Here is a 17,290-nt window from a genome sequence, read left to right on the forward strand (position 1 = left end):
CCCTGCCTTGCCATTATCTTCCCCACAGTGTCTCCTGCCTTCTGTGCTCCTGGTGGTCTCCGGACCCTGCTCCTTCTCTCCAGTCTCTGCCTCCCACTCTTGGTACTCACCCAACCTTGCCTGAATCCCTAATTCCTTGTGTTGTAACCCTCTGTGCTTCAGTCCCCTCGAGACGCCCTACCCATGTCCGCCTAATCTGCTCCTTGTGCTAATACCCTCTGTGCTCCACTCCCCACGAGTCGCCCAACTCATATCCTCTGTCAGTTCCCCGTGCTTCTACCCTCTGAGCCCCAGTCCCTACAAATTGCCCTCTCGGTAACGGCTGTCATGGTATTTGAGTCCCCTGAGCATGCCCCTGATGGTCCCTGTATAGGGGTTGGCCCACTAGGTTCAGCTCACCCAGCTGAGGTTTGGTACCACGGTCCTGAGGGTCCACTCTAGGATAATCCTTATTCTATAGCGTTACAGTACTAAACCTAAAGTCGTAGGACTGGCTCTGACTTTTTTGAAGGAAAGCTCTTCATTAATAGAAACAGACAGAGCTACAGTGAATTGTATCTCCCAGGACTGACAAAGATTATAATTTGACATTTGCTTTTGTTAGCACAAGTTATGACCACATACCTCACCTCCAGTGACTCATGATAGGGCCGGTCTTCAGAAAATTATAAGGATGTGACTCAGTCTTTAGAAAATTATGAGATTTCCAAATTCTATGATATCTTCACCCCTGGAGGTCCCAGGCACAAAATATTACTGTTATGTTTCCTATCACAATTTTACCTTTATATTGATAGGAAATATGGCATGGATAGCATAATTCATCTGACAATTATTAATTTGAAAAGCATTGTTTCTCCAGCCCAGTGGCGTAAGACAATGCGTTACGTGTGCCACTTCATCATGACTCTAAAAATATGATATTTATAACTGACATGTCTATGCTATTCACAAAAAAAAACAATATTCATCATTTGGATTGGAAACAGCTGAATGTAGTTTTCCTAACATTTCTGTGACACATGTAGCATGAGCCAAAAATCTGTCATCTTCCGCATTCTTAGGCAAGCTGGGGATGGGACTCAGATCTGCTGTCCATTTGATAATTCTCTTTAAATACTTCTTCACATTGTGGGTCCCTTTGCACTGGGGTCATCTGGAGGTCATGTAAAGTTTAATAGAGTGCTAGCCTTGCTTCAATATTCACTATGAAAACTATGAGAACTTGATAGATTTTTACAAATGTATCCATAACATGGAATTGCTGCTGGTTTGCTGAAGGTGGCCAGTAACATATGCATCTGATGCATCCTCAGAGGTATCAGTTACTGAGCTTCATAAGTGAAGCCAGTGTTCTGCTGCTCCAGCAATTAGAGCAATGCTCCAATATATCCAGTCTGTCGGGAACCTGTTTCTCATTGTATTTCTGCTGCTGAGTGTTGACTGATTGTTGCTCACTGGGTGCATTTAAACCTACCTTCTCCGATACTTGCACCCCTTCAAGAAGAAGGACCAACGAGAAGACAGGAAGAAAGGTGTAAAGAAATCCCTGTTTCTGATGCCTCTACACACAGAGACTGCTTCATCAAACCTCCAGTGCCTAATGGAAAATATCGCAAATACGGTCCTAACTAAAGCATTGTGCTGGGAGCCTATTGCAATAATTTAAGACTATGGTGCCAAACCAGAGTGATGAAGATGTCTCCCAGATACTTTATTACTTTTAATGTGTTGAAATGAATGCTATCTCATCTTCTTGCAATATTAATAGTTTAGTAAGATGACTTTTGGAACCACTACATGTCAACACAATGGCAAAAATAAACATGCAGTCCTATGATTTTAAGAGAGTGTCAAGTTCTTCCGTTCAGTCTGGCTGAAGACCAGTTACTTCTGTAAATAACTAGGGTTATTCATAAATGCCTTGAGTGCCAGTAGTCTCTGCATTTAGACTTGACAAGGCCTTCTACGGGCCTAGTCATTCCTCATCAGTGACATCAAAATGTGATGGAGGTAGATCAGATAGGTAAAAGAGTTTTGCTTCCAATATGAATTGACAGTAACATGTCACAGGGCACTTTGGCGTCTTCTCATGCAGCTTAAATTTACTATTACAGAAATTTGAGCTGAGGGGCTTGTATCTTATTGTATATATGCTATACTGGGGAATGTGTAACAAAATACATACACTGCCAATGACAACGCTGACAGCATACTCAATCTTAAGTACGTACAGTTCTCCTTTCATGCTTGACATGTAAAGCGCATTATTACTATTACTAGATGGTGGCCCGATTCTAACACATCGGGTATTCTAGAATATGTATGTGTAACACCCCTTTAGGGCTACCACGGTACACTGGGTGTTATGGGGGGTCTCACCTCTCCAGGGCGCAGTGCCTCCACCCGAATCTTGATTGGAGTTCTCTCTCTGGGACTGCAGAAGGGCTATTATCTTCTGCCAGGGGCTGATTCGGGAAACCCCTGCCACTCTCAGTACACACTCACAGGGATCAGGAGTAAAACAGTTTAACAGGTTTATTGCTATGCAGCATAAATTAGATGGATTTAAAAGAATAACATGAAATACAAATAACTGTGCTCTGTCAAGGTCATATACACATCTCACTCTAATTCTACTTCAACCCTGCAAGTATAACGTAGTAGGGTTTTTTGTTTGTTTCTTCTAGTTTAACTCAGTCCAAACGTTGGGGCCAGTTGCCGCGGATGCAGGCGCGCAAATTAAAACAGTTGGTGCACTTAGACGAATATAACTGGCAATAGTCTGAGCTGTAATGTGCTCACTGTAAATAACGCTGGTAGGACCACAAGTCTCAGAAAGTCACTCACGGCACGTCTCTAACGGTCGGATGGTTCTCTGGACACCAGCTGGGGGCGGCCGGATTCAGTCCTTTATACGGTGGGAGTGCAGGCAGAAATCTCCAAGTTTTTGATGCAACTTGCTCCAGAGGGTAACACAAAATCACACTCTCTCCAGCAACACGAGTATATCCGGGAGGACAGCAACCCTGCAGCATGGGGCCAGGCAAGTCCCCCGTGCTCCGTCTCTCCCAACAAGATACCACGCTCTTTTCTTCCTGTGTATTCTTAGTTTCACTTTCTCCCCAGCTCCTGCCTCCAAGTCCCTCCTCCTCCAATCCAAGCTGTGTCATCTGACTCAAACAAGGATCCCTGGGAATTGTAGTCCAGGGGTCCTTGGGAATTGTAGTCCACTGCAGCTCAGAGGAAAATCTGCTAATGTCTGTAGGTCCTGGTATAACAGCAGCTGCAAAGCTCTTCTTAGTGTCTGTAAATCCCAGTATACCAGTAGCTGCCCTAACAGTTCCCAGTGCAGGTGTTACACTCTCCCCCTGGTGAGTCATTGAAAGTGTCCCATCACGACATAAGGACTCACCACCTGAAACATGAATTGGGGTTAAAGCATCCTGACTAACACCAAATTTACATGCACGTAAACCACCTCCTGGACACATAGGAGATACTGGGAAATAAGGCCAAACAGATTTTGAATTAAAGTGTATCAGCCGGGGGACCTCAGTGGTATGTCCCATTCTATCATAGGTCAGCATCATGGGTGGCCTAGTGTCCCGTTTGGGATGAGTGTGTACTGAGGGGGCCCCCTCCTCAGCTCCCGACTCTTGTCGGTCAAGAACGGGCTCCTCCAGGTGGATCTCTTCATTTAATAAATGTCCCTCTTCTGAACTCTCCCCCAATGGTGGGCAGAGCGCACTCGCCTCCTGACGAATGTCCTTTTTTTGTGCTTCCACGTCAGAAGTCTGGTTTTCAGGGCCCCCCCCTATGGGGCATGGGTCCTCAGTCCACCTGTAGCTCCATTGACCTTCAGATCCCCATTCATCCCCAGACTCGCTGTCACTTCCTCCTGAAGCAACTCCAGGCTGGGGTGGTTGTTGACACCTACGACTTCTCCTATTGCATGGAAGGTTTGTATGACCTCCTTGGGTTGGCAATGGCGGTAACAGGATGTTTTTTCTCACAGGCAACAAATGGTGTCGATGATAGGTTTTGACAGCTCCACTCCCTTTCTCGGGCTTCACTCTGTAGGCTGGGACACCAGGCAGCTTCTCCATCACCACATAAGGGTCAGTACACCACCGATCAGCAAGCTTATGCTTCCCAGGAAGACCTAGAAGTTGGATAAGAACTCTATCTCCAGGCAGTAAAACTTGTTCCCGAACTCTACAGTCGTAGCGAGTCTTATTGCGCTTCCCTGACCGACCAGAGGCCTGCTCTGCCAATCTGTACGCTTTTTCCAAATCTTCTTTTAGCTGGGACACATATTTTAAATAGGTCTTCCCATTAGAATTTTCAAAGGATGTCCCAAAACTAATATCCACTGGTAGCCGAGCTTTTCTTCCAAACATGAGAAAATAGGGCGAGTATCCCGTTGACTCATTTGTGGTGCAATTGTAGGCATGAACCAACTGACTCACATGCCTGCTCCATTGTCCCTTCTTCCTGGGATCCAAAGTGCCTAACATGTTCAGAAGGGTACGGTTGAACCTCTCAGGTTGAGGGTCCCCTTGGGGGTGATACGGGGTGGTTCTGGATTTATTGATCCCACAGATAGCGCATAGCTCCTTGATTAGTCTACTTTCAAAATCTCTTCCTTGATCGGTATGGATGCGGGCAGGCAGCCCATAATGCACGAAGAACTTTTCCCATAGTGTTTTTGCTACAGTAGTTGCCCTTTGATCTTTGGTGGGGTAGGCTTGGGCATATCGGGTGAAATGGTCAGTGACCACTAACACATTACTGACATTGCTTTCATCAGGCTCGATGGAGAGGAAATCAATGCACACTAGCTCAAGTGGGCCATCACTGGTAATGTTCACAAGGGGGGCTGTTCTCAAAGGCAAGGTTTTTCTCAACACACATCGGGAGCATGATTTGCAGTAGTCTTCAATATCCGCTTCCATCCGAGGCCAGTAAAATCGGTCAGCCACAAGACTCGTGGTCTTTTCGATGCCAAGATGTCCATGGTCATCATGCAGGGACTTCATGACCATCCTCCGGAATCGGGTGGGTAACACCAGCTGTCGGTGGACTCCTTCCTTCTGGCGCTTTGCCTCCCGGTATAGTAGTCCATTTCTTACTACCAGAGACTCTAGCTGCCGCGTCAGCAGGACAGATTCCTCTGTTCGTAATGCATTCTTTTCGGGCCTCCAGCCCCTCTTAACCCACCATCGGACCACCCCCACTGATCGATCCTCCTGCTGCACCTTTTGGACTTGATTATGAGTCAGTTGAGGGAGAAAGTCTGGGGTTACATTTGTCACTTGGCAGTACAACAACGGGAGCGCTTCACTGGATACTCCTAGGAATTCAGCACAACCCTGCATAGGGAGAGCATTAGTTTGATGTCTATGGCACAGAGTCTTCACCTCAGGGGCAGGGACCTCTATCCATCCTCCTTCTTCTTCATTTAAGGGTTCCCTAGGCAGGCGAGAGAGTGTGTCTGCATCGATGTTACTGATCCCCGGTCGATATTTTAAGCTGAAATCGTACAAAGAGAGTGCGGCAAGCCACCGGTACCCCGTGGCATCCAGTTTTGCCGTGGTTCTCACGTAGGTTAATGGATTGTTGTCGGTATGAACCACAAAGGGTACCCCATAGAGGTAGTCATGCAGCGTGTCCACTACAGCCCATTTCAAGGCCAGAAACTCCAGTTTGTGAGCTGGGTAGTTGCGTTCACTGGGAGTCAATCCTCGACTAATGTAGTAGACGGGACGCAGACAGCCTTCATGGTCTTGATAAAGAATCCCTCCTAGCCCGTCAAGAGAAGCATCTACATGTAACACATATGGTTTGCTGGGGTCTGCATAGGCCAACACTAGGGTTTGGGTCAAGCATGACTTCAATTTCTCGAATGCCTCATCGCATGCCGGTGTCCATCTATCCCCAAAAAGTTTGTTAACTTTGAAGTAGACCTTCTTTCCTGACCTTGAGGAATGGGCTGTCCTCCCGGAAGGGGGATACCCCTGACTAAGGGCAGTTAATGGCTTCGCAATCCGAGAGTACTGGGGTACAAATCTTCGGTAGTATCTGCAAAATCCTAAAAAGGACCTAAGCTCCTTCAGTTTGGTGGGTTTTGGCCAGTTTACAACAGCCTCCACTTTGGCGGGATCGGTGGAAATTCCTTCTCTGCTGACTATGTGCCCCACATATTTCACAGTCGTCTGGCAAATCCGGCACTTATCAAGGGGCAACTTCAACCCAGCCTCCTTCAACCGATCCAGCACCTTGAACAACCGCTGGTTGTGTTCTTCCAGAGTCTTCCCAAAAACAATTAGATCATCGAGATAAACCAGGACCTCACGTAAGTGCATGTCACCCACTACTTTGTCCATACATCTCTGAAAAGTGGCCGGAGCACCTGTCAGTCCTTGAGGCAGTCTCTGAAACTCGAAGAACCCAATGGGGCAGATAAAAGCAGTCTTCTCTTGATCTTCTTTTGACATGGGTATCTGATAGTAGCCACTCCGGAGATCTAACACAGAAAACCATTGGCTCCCTTGCAAGCAATCCAAAGCTTCATCGATTCTGGGCACAGTGTACTGGTCGGGGATCGTACGCTTATTCAAGGTTCGATAATCCACACACATCCGATTAGCTCCATTTTTCTTTCGAGCTATCACAATGGGGGAAGCATAAGGGCTACTAGATTCTATGATGACTCCTGTGTCTAACATACCGCGTAGATGCTGCCTGACATCTTCGATATCTGCTGGAGCCAATCTTTGGGACCTCTCTCGAAAAGGCTTTTGATCCTTCAACCGAATGCGATGCTCCACTCCATGAGCGAGGCCCATGTCTCATTCACCTAGAGAAAAAACTGCACCTCGCATCATCAGGCCATCAATGACCAACCCCCTCTCTTCTCCTTTTAGCTCGCTTCCTTCAAAACAAGGATCAAAGCTTTCAGGCCGTAGTTCCCTCTTCTCCTCCTCCGTTCTCACATAGGCCTCCAGGCAGACTGGGTGGATGGATAGGGTCTGCGAGTAATTTTCTCCCCCAACTTCCCGACACCACTGAGCTAACGTACGGAAGATGTTGGCATTTGTTCCCACTATGACAGGTGTTTGTCTCTCATCTGCCTCGGCCTCTGGGCAGATTAGCGCTATGATGGGTATCTCTTTATCCACTCCAACAACAGTCTCTCAGAATCGTAGCGTCACGGACACATATCCTCTGTAGGGGTAGCTGTGCTCACTCAGTCCCCACACCACGAGTCCAGACAACGGTTTCAGAGGCACTTTGGATAAATATCTCTTATACCATCCTTCAAAGATGATAGATACTTGAGACCCGCTATCCAGTAATACTGTGCAAGGTTGACCATTGATATATGAGGGGACATGTGGGGATGGTCCCACTAAACCTTCAGGCAGGGTTTTCGATGATGCACTATTAGATGGGGCGGTAGAGTAGGTCCTAGTTGCTGATGGGGGCTCAGTATGGGGTTCTACTGGCCCCCTTTCCCGTTTCCCGACTGCCTCTGAGGGTGATGGGGAAGCTGTGAAGAGTTCTTTGAGCTCCACCTCTTTGGACACTGACGAGCTATATGGCCTGGACTCCCACAGATGAAGCACCCTTCTGGTTTCCTACTCTCCACTCTACCGAGATCTTCTTTCTCTCTTACTGAAACCAGTGTTTTCTGCTCGGCTACCTCCGCAACACTTTGAAGTCGCTGTATTGTCTTGGCCTGAGCACTTAACAGTTGTGTAATCTGCTCCCCCTGTTTCTCGATGACTTTCAACAGTTCTATGTGTCGGCATTCGGCTTCTGGCTTCAAGGCAACAGTAGTCACCCGAGGGGATGCCTTCTCTCTTGCGGCCAAAATAACCTAATCCTTCCGAACTTCCTTAAGCAACTCATGAAAAGATCCAGGAATCTTCTCTCTATCACAAGACCTCATCCGCTGGGCAATTGGATCATGAGTGAGAGTACTTGTTCCAGGCGACACTGATCAACTTCTTGAGGGCTGATGCCACCTTTAGCTACTATTCTATGAATCAGCTTATCTAGTCGGTATAAATAGTCGGACATCTTCTCATCTGGCTGTTGGTAGGTGGTACGGAGTTTAAAGAGTAGATCAGTAGCATCTTCAGGGGATCCAAAAGCATCTTCTAAAGCATTCATATAATCTTGATAAGTTGCCAGAGGCTTGCTCCGCCAAGCAGCCTGCACTACCTCCATAGCAGTACCCTTCAAGCTCTCTACTATTCTCTGCCTCTTTACAGCATCAGTGCACTGCCACTCTTCTAGGCACTGTAAAGTGACATCCCTCCAAGTATCATATCCTTCTCCAGTAGGGGTGGGGAGGGCACCCGAGAAAATTCTTAGACGACGGTAGTTCCCTTCTGGCTGCATCTTGGCAAACTGACTGACTAACTTTTCCATAGCTGTCATAAGCACATCAGCAGGGGCCGCTGTCTCTTCAGGACGGAATCTAGGTGGAGTAGAAGGTGGAGATATACTAGTCTTTCTAGGCTGAGTGGTTCATTCCTGTTGCCGGGTCTCAACTTCGGACTCAGTAGGCCAAGTGATCTGCCATTGTCGACCATACTCTGAAGACACAACTACCATAGAGGGGAAGTTGTTATGCTGTGCTATCAGGCAACACAGTGTGCAGTAATCAGCGCACATACAGTGATATGGCAATAACCCAAAAACAATAGAACAAGCTCTGAGACGTGGAATCTCTGTAGACCGCAATACCTGAACCTATCCTCACACAACTAAAAGCAGCAGTGGATTGCGCCTATCACTACCTATGCAACTCGGCACTGCCTGAGGAGCTGACTAGCCTGAAGATAGAAATACAAGCCTGACTTGCCTCAGAGAAATACCCCAAAGGAATAGGCAGCCCCCCACATATAATGACTGTTAGCAAGATGAAAAGACAAAACGTAGGAATGAAATAGATTCAGCAAAGTGAGGCCCGATATTCTAGACAGAGCGAGGATAGCAAAGAGAACTATGCAGTCTACAAAAAACCCTAAAGCAAAACCACGCAAAGGGAGGCAAAAAGACCCACCGTGCCGAACTAACGGCACGGCGGTGCACCCCTTGCGTCTCAGAGCTTCCAGCAAAAGAGAATAGCACAGCTGGACAGAAAAAACAGAAACAAAAACAAAGTAACACTTATCTAGCAGAGCAGCAGGCCACAGGAAAGATGCAGTAGCTCAGATCCAACACTGGAACATTGACAAGGAGCAAGGAAGACAGACTCAGGTGGAGTTAAATAGCAAGGCAGCCAACGAGCTCACCAAAACACCTGAGGGAGGAAGCCCAGAGGCTGCAATACCACTTGTGACCACAGGAGTGAATTCAGCCACAGAATTCACAACAGTACCCCCCCCTTGAGGAGGGGTCACCGAACCCTCACCAGAGCCCCCAGGCCGACCAGGATGAGCCACATGAAAGGCACGAACAAGATCTGGGGCATGGACATCAGAGGCAAAAACCCAGGAATTATCCTCCTGAGCATAACCCTTCCATTTGACCAGATACTGGAATTTCCGTCTAGAGACACGAGAATCCAAAATTTTCTCCACAATATACTCCAATTCCCCCTCCACCAAAACAGGGGCAGGAGGCTCCACAGATAGAACCATAGGTGCCACGTATCTTCTCAACAACGACCTATGGAATACATTATGTATGGAAAAGGAGTCTGGGAGGGTCAGACGAAAAGACACCGGATTGAGAATCTCAGAAATCCTATACGGACCAATAAAACGAGGTTTAAATTTAGGAGAGGAAACCTTCATAGGAATATGACGAGAAGATAACCAAACCAGATCCCCAACACGAAGTCGGGGACCAACACGGCGTCTACGATTAGCGAAAAGCTGAGCCTTCTCCTGGGACAAGGTCAAATTGTCCACTACCTGAGTCCAGATCTGCTGCAACCTGTCCACCACAGAATCCACACCAGGACAGTCCGAAGACTCAACCTGTCCTGAAGAGAAACGAGGATGGAACCCAGAATTGCAGAAAAATGGAGAGACCAAGGTAGCCGAGCTGGCCCGATTATTAAGGGCGAACTCAGCCAACGGCAAAAATGACACCCAATCATCCTGGTCAGCAGAAACAAAACATCTCAGATATGTTTCCAAGGTCTGATTGGTTCGTTCGGTCTGGCCATTAGTCTGAGGATGGAAGGCCGAGGAAAAAGATAGGTCGATGCCCATCCTACCACAAAAGGCTCGCCAGAACCTCGAGACAAACTGGGAACCTCTGTCAGAAACAATATTCTCAGGAATGCCATGCAAACGAACCACATGCTGGAAGAACAAAGGCACCAAATCAGAGGAGGAAGGCAATTTAACCAAGAGCACCAGATGGACCATTTTAGAAAAGCGATCACAGACCACCCAAATGACCGACATCTTTTGAGAAACGGGAAGGTCAGAAATGAAATCCATCGAAATATGTGTCCAAGGCCTCTTCGGGACCGGCAAGGGCAAAAGCAACCCACTGGCACGTGAACAGCAGGGCTTAGCCCTAGCACAAATCCCACAGGACTGCACAAAAGCACGTACATCCCGTGACAGAGATGGCCACCAGAAGGATCTAGCCACTAACTCTCTGGTACCAAAGATTCCTGGATGACCAGCCAGCACCGAACAATGAAGTTCAGAGATAACTTTACTAGTCCACCTATCAGGGACGAACAGTTTCTCGGCCGGACAACGATCAGGTTTATTAGCCTGAAATTTCTGCAACACTCTCCGCAAATCAGGAGAGATGGCAGACACAATGACTCCTTCCTTGAGGATACTCGCCGGCTCAGATAACCCCGGAGAGTCGGGCACAAAACTCCTAGACAGAGCATCCGCCTTCACATTTTTAGAGCCCGGAAGGTACGAAATCACAAAATCAAAACGAGCAAAAAATAACGACCAACGGGCCTGTCTAGGATTCAAGCGCTTGGCAGACTCGAGATAAGTAAGATTCTTATGATCAGTCAATACCACCACGCGATGCTTAGCTCCCTCAAGCCAATGACGCCACTCCTCGAATGCCCACTTCATGGCCAGCAACTCTCGGTTGCCCACATCATAATTACGCTCAGCAGCAGAAAATTTCCTGGAAAAGAAAGCACATGGTTTCAACACTGAGCAACCAGAACCTCTCTGTGACAAAACCGCCCCTGCTCCAATCTCAGAAGCATCAACCTCGACCTGGAACGGAAGAGAAACATCTGGTTGACACAACACAGGGGCACAGCAAAAACGACGCTTCAACTCCTGAAAAGCTTCCACAGCAGCAGAAGACCAATTAACCAAATCAGCACCCTTCTTGGTCAAATCGGTCAATGGTCTGGCAATGCTAGAAAAATTACAGATGAAGCGACGATAAAAATTAGCAAAGCCCAGGAATTTCTGCAGACTTTTCAGAGATGTCGGCTGAGTCCAATCCTGGATGGCCTGGACCTTAACCGGATCCATCTCGATAGTAGAAGGGGAAAAGATGAACCCCAAAAATGAAACTTTCTGCACACCGAAGAGACACTTTGATCCCTTCACGAACAAGGAATTAGCACGCAGTACCTGGAAAACCATTCTGACTTGCTTCACATGAGACTCCCAATCATCAGAGAAGATCAAAATGTCATCCAAGTAAACAATCAGGAATTTATCCAGATACTCACGGAAAATGTCATGCATAAAAGACTGAAAAACAGATGGAGCATTGGCAAGTCCGAACGGCATCACCAGATACTCAAAATGACCCTCGGGCGTATTAAATGCCGTTTTCCATTCATCTCCCTGCCTGATTCTCACCAGATTATACGCACCACGAAGATCAATCTTAGTAAACCAACTAGCCCCCTTAATCCGAGCAAACAAGTCAGATATCAATGGCAAGGGATACTGAAACTTAACCGTGATCTTATTAAGAAGGCGGTAATCAATACACGGTCTTAGCGAACCATCCTTTTTGGCTACAAAAAAGAACCCTGCTCCCAATGGTGATGGCGATGGGCGAATATGTCCCTTCTCCAGGGATTCTTTCACATAACTGCGCATAGCGGTGTGTTCAGGCACGGACAAATTAAATAAACGACCCTTAGGGAATTTACTACCAGGAATCAAATTGATAGCACAATCACAATCCCTATGCGGAGGTAGGGCATCGGACTTGGGCTCTTCAAATACATCCTGAAGGTCAGACAAGAACTTTGGGATGTCAGAAGGAATGGATGACGAAATAGACAAAAATGGAACATCACCATGTACTCCCTGACAACCCCAGCTGGTTACCGACATAGAGTTCCAATCTAATACTGGATTATGGGTTTGTAGCCATGGCAACCCCAACACGACCACATCATGCAGATTATGCAGTACCAGAAAGCGAATAACTTCCTGATGTGCAGGAGCCATGCACATGGTCAGCTGGGCCCAGTACTGAGGCTTATTCTTGGCCAAAGGTGTAGCATCAATTCCTCTCAATGGAATAGGACACCGCAAAGGCTCCAAGAAAAATCCACAACGTTTAGCATAATCCAAATCCATCAGATTCAGGGCAGCGCCTGAATCCACAAACGCCATGACAGAATACGATGACAAAGAGCATATCAAGGTAATGGACAGAAGGAATTTGGACTGTACAGTACCAATGACGGCAGAGCTATCGAACCGCCTAGTGCGCTTAGGACAATTAGAAATAGCATGAGTGGAATCACCACAGTAGAAACACAGCCTGTTCAGACGTCTGTGTTCTTGCCGTTCAACTTTAGTCATAGTCCTGTCGCACTGCATAGGCTCAGGTTTACTCTCAGACAATTCCGCCAGATGGTGCACAGATTTACGCTCGCGCAAGCGACGACCGATCTGAATGGCCAAGGACATAGACTCATTCAAACCAGCAGGCATAGGAAATCCCACCATGACATCCTTAAGAGCTTCAGAGAGACCCTTTCTGAACCAAGCCGCCAGTGCAGATTCATTCCACAGAGTGAGTACTGACCACTTCCTAAATTTCTGACAATATACTTCTACATCATCCTGACCCTGGCATAAAGCCAGCAAATTTTTCTCAGCCTGATCCACTGAATTAGGCTCATCGTAAAGCAATCCGAGCACCAGGAAAAACGCATCGACACTACTCAATGCAGGGTCTCCTGGCGCAAGAGAAAACGCCCAGTCCTGTGGGTCGCTGCGCAAAAAAGAAATAATAATCAAAACCTGTTGAATAGGATTACCAGAAGAATGAGGTTTCAAGGCCAGAAATAGCTTACAATTATTTTTGAAACTTAGAAACTTAGTTCTATCTCCAAAAAACAAATCAGGAATAGGAATTCTTGGTTCTAGCATAGATTTCTGATCAATTGTATCTTGAATCTTTTGTACATTTATAACGAGATTATCCATTGAGGAGCACAGAGCCTGAATATCCATGTCCACAGCTGTGTCCTGAAGCACTCTAATGTCTAGGGGAAAAAAAAAAAACTGAAGACAGAGCTGAGGAAAAAAAAAAATGATGTCAGGACTTCTTTTTTCCCTCTATTGAGAATCATTGGTATGGCTCCTTGTACTGTTATGCTGTGCTATCAGGCAACACAGTGTGCAGTAATCAGCGCACATACAGTGAAATGGCAATAACCCAAAAACAATAGAACAAGCTCTGAGACGTGGAATCTCTGTAGACCGCAATACCTGAACCTATCCTCACACAACTAAAAGCAGCAGTGGATTGCGCCTATCACTACCTATGCAACTCGGCACTGCCTGAGGAGCTGACTAGCCTGAAGATAGAAATACAAGCCTGACTTGCCTCAGAGAAATACCCCAAAGGAATTGGCAGCCCCCCACATATAATGACTGTTAGCAAGATGAAAAGACAAAACGTAGGAATGAAATAGATTCAGCAAAATGAGGCCCGATATTCTAGACAGAGCGAGGATAGCAAAGAGAACTATGCAGTCTACAAAAAACCCTAAAGCAAAACCACGCAAAGGGAGGCAAAAAGACCCACCGTGCCGAACTAACGGCACGGCGGTGCACCCCTTGCGTCTCAGAGCTTCCAGCAAAAGAGAATAGCACAGCTGGACAGAAAAAACGGAAACAAAAACAAAGTAACACTTATCTAGCAGAGCAGCAGGCCACAGGAAAGATGCAGTAGCTCAGATCCAACACTGGAACATTGACAAGGAGCAAGGAAGACAGACTCAGGTGGAGTTAAATAGCAAGGCAGCCAACGAGCTCACCAAAACACCTGAGGGAGGAAGCCCAGAGGCTGCAATACCACTTGTGACCACAGGAGTGAATTCAGCCACAGAATTCACAACAGGAAGTATTCTTTCCTCAAGATCTGCCCGGTTGAAATCAGGGCTGTGGGTAACTGTCCCCCCTTTTCCTTCCGGCGATCAACCACTTTAGGATGGGCAAGTTCAGTGAGTCGGTTAACTATTTCCAGTATCTCTTCATCAGACGCATCACAGAGCTCACCACTCACTGCAAAGCTTTGTTTGGCGGGAACATCCATCTCTTCACACCATAAATACACTTCTTGTTCTGTTAAAGTCTCCATAGTAAATACTCCTGTGTTAGTTCTAGATCTCAGCAGTGCCTCCACTGTAACACCCCTTTAGGGCTACCACGGTACACTGGGTGTTATGGGGGGTCTCACCTCTCCAGGGCGCAGTGCCTCCACCCGAATCTTGATTGGAGTTCTCTCTCTGGGACTGCAGAAGGGCTATTATCTTCTGCCAGGGGCTGATTCGGGAAACCCCTGCCTCTCTCAGTACACACTCACAGGGATCAGGAGTAAAACAGTTTAACAGGTTTATTGCTATGCAGCATAAATTAGATGGATTTAAAAGAATAACATGAAATACAAATAACTGTGCTCTGTCAAGGTCATATACACATCTCACTCTAATTCTACTTCAACCCTGCAAGTATAACGTAGTAGGGTTTTTTGTTTGTTTCTTCTAGTTTAACTCAGTCCAAACGTTGGGGCCCAGTTGCCGCGGATGCAGGCGCGCAAATTAAAACAGTTGGTGCACTTAGACGAATATAACTGGCAATAGTCTGAGCTGTAATGTACTCACTGTAAATAACGCTGGTAGGACCACAAGTCTCAGAAAGTCACTCACGGCACGTCTCTAACGGTCGGATGGTTCTCTGGACACCAGCTGGGGGCGGCCGGATTCAGTCCTTTATACGGTGGGAGTGCAGGCAGAAATCTCCAAGTTTTTGATGCAACTTGCTCCAGAGGGTAACACAAAATCGCACTCTCTCCAGCAACACGAGTATATCCGGGAGGACAGCAACCTTGCAGCATGGGGCCAGGCAAGTCCCCCGTGCTCCGTCTCTCCCAACAAGATACCACGCTCTTTTCTTCCTGTGTATTCTTAGTTTCACTTTCTCCCCAGCTCCTGCCTCCAAGTCCCTCCTCCTCCAATCCAAGCTGTGTCATCTGACTCAAACAAGGATCCCTGGGAATTGTAGTCCAGGGGTCCTTGGGAATTGTAGTCCACTGCAGCTCAGAGGAAAATCTGCTAATGTCTGTAGGTCCTGGTATAACAGCAGCTGCAAAGCTCTTCTTAGTGTCTGTAAATCCCAGTATACCAGTAGCTGCCCTAACAGTTCCCAGTGCAGGTGTTACATATGTATGCATATATAGCAGCCACATAGCATATAGCAGAGGCCACGTAACACAGACAGCCACGTAGTATATAGCACAGCCATGTAGTATATAGGAGCCACGTAGCATATAACACAGGCACGAAGTATATAACACAGCTCACGTAGTATATAGCACAGCCTATGCAGTATATAACACTGCGCACGTAGCATATAACACTGCCCACGTAGTATATAACACTGCCCACGTAGTATATAGCACTGTCCATGTAGTATATAACACTGCCCACATAGTATATAACACTTCGCACGTAGTATATAACACTGCCCACATAGTATATAACACTGCCCACGTAGTATATAACACTGCCACGTAGTATACAACAAAGCCCACATAGTATAGAACACTGCGCACGTAGTATATAACACTGCTCACATAGTATATAACACTGCCCACGTAGTATATAACACTGCCACGTAGTATACAACACAGCCCACATAGTATAGAACACTGCGCACGTAGTATATAACACTGCTCAAGTAGTATATAACACTGCTCACGTAGTATATAACACTGCCTCGTAGTATATAGCACAGCCAATGTAGTATATAACAAAGCCCATGCAGTATATAACACTGCCCACGTAGTATATAACACTGCCCACGTAGTATATAACACTGCCCACGTAGTATATAACACTGCGCACGTAGTATAGAACACTGCGCACGTAGTATAGAACACTGCACACATAGTATATAACACTGCCCACGTAGTATATAACACTGCCCACGTACTATATAACAGAGCCCACGTACTATATAACACAGCCCATGTAGTATATAACACTGCCCACGTAGTATATAACATTGCCACGTAGTATATAACACAGCCCACATAGTATATATCACTGCCCACGTAGTATATAACACTGCCATGTAGTATATAACACTGCCCACGTAGTATATAACACAGCCCACAAAGTATATAACACTGCCTACATAGTATATAACACTGCCACGTAGTATATAACACTGCCACGTAGTATATAACACAACCCACGTAGTATTTAACATTGCCCACGTAGTATATAAAATTGCCCACGTAGTATATAACACTGCCCACGCAGTATATAGCAGCATTGCAGTATATAACACAGCCCAAGTACTATATAGCACTGTGGGCACCATATCCCTGTTAAAAAAAGAATGAAAATAAAAAAGTTATATACTCACCCTCCGGCGTCCAGCGAAGCTGTCCTTATGCGCGCGGTGCGGCCGCCAGCTTCTGTTCCCAGCGATGCATTGCGAAATTACCCAGATGACTTAGCGGTCTCGCGAGACCGCTACGTCATCATCTCGCGAGACCGCAATGCAAGGCCCGGAGCGTTACGATAAGCGGGAAAGGCGCCAGAAGGTGAGCATGTAATGTAATGTAATTAACTTTTAACTCCAATTTTATAGAAATTAGAGTTTACAGGTAAAAAAATAGTTAAGAAACATTTTTTTCTGCATAATGACTTGTATATAAAGCAAAATTTGAAAGGGATTTAAAAAACAAAATTGTAGTTTAGGAAAACTAAATGGAATTTTTTATTTAAAAAATGTGAATTTCAGTGCAATTTATGAAGCAAGCAAGAAGTGCCAAA

Source organism: Ranitomeya imitator, chromosome 5, assembly GCF_032444005.1.
Source record: "Ranitomeya imitator isolate aRanImi1 chromosome 5, aRanImi1.pri, whole genome shotgun sequence".
NCBI classification, from domain to species: Eukaryota; Metazoa; Chordata; class Amphibia; order Anura; family Dendrobatidae; genus Ranitomeya; species Ranitomeya imitator.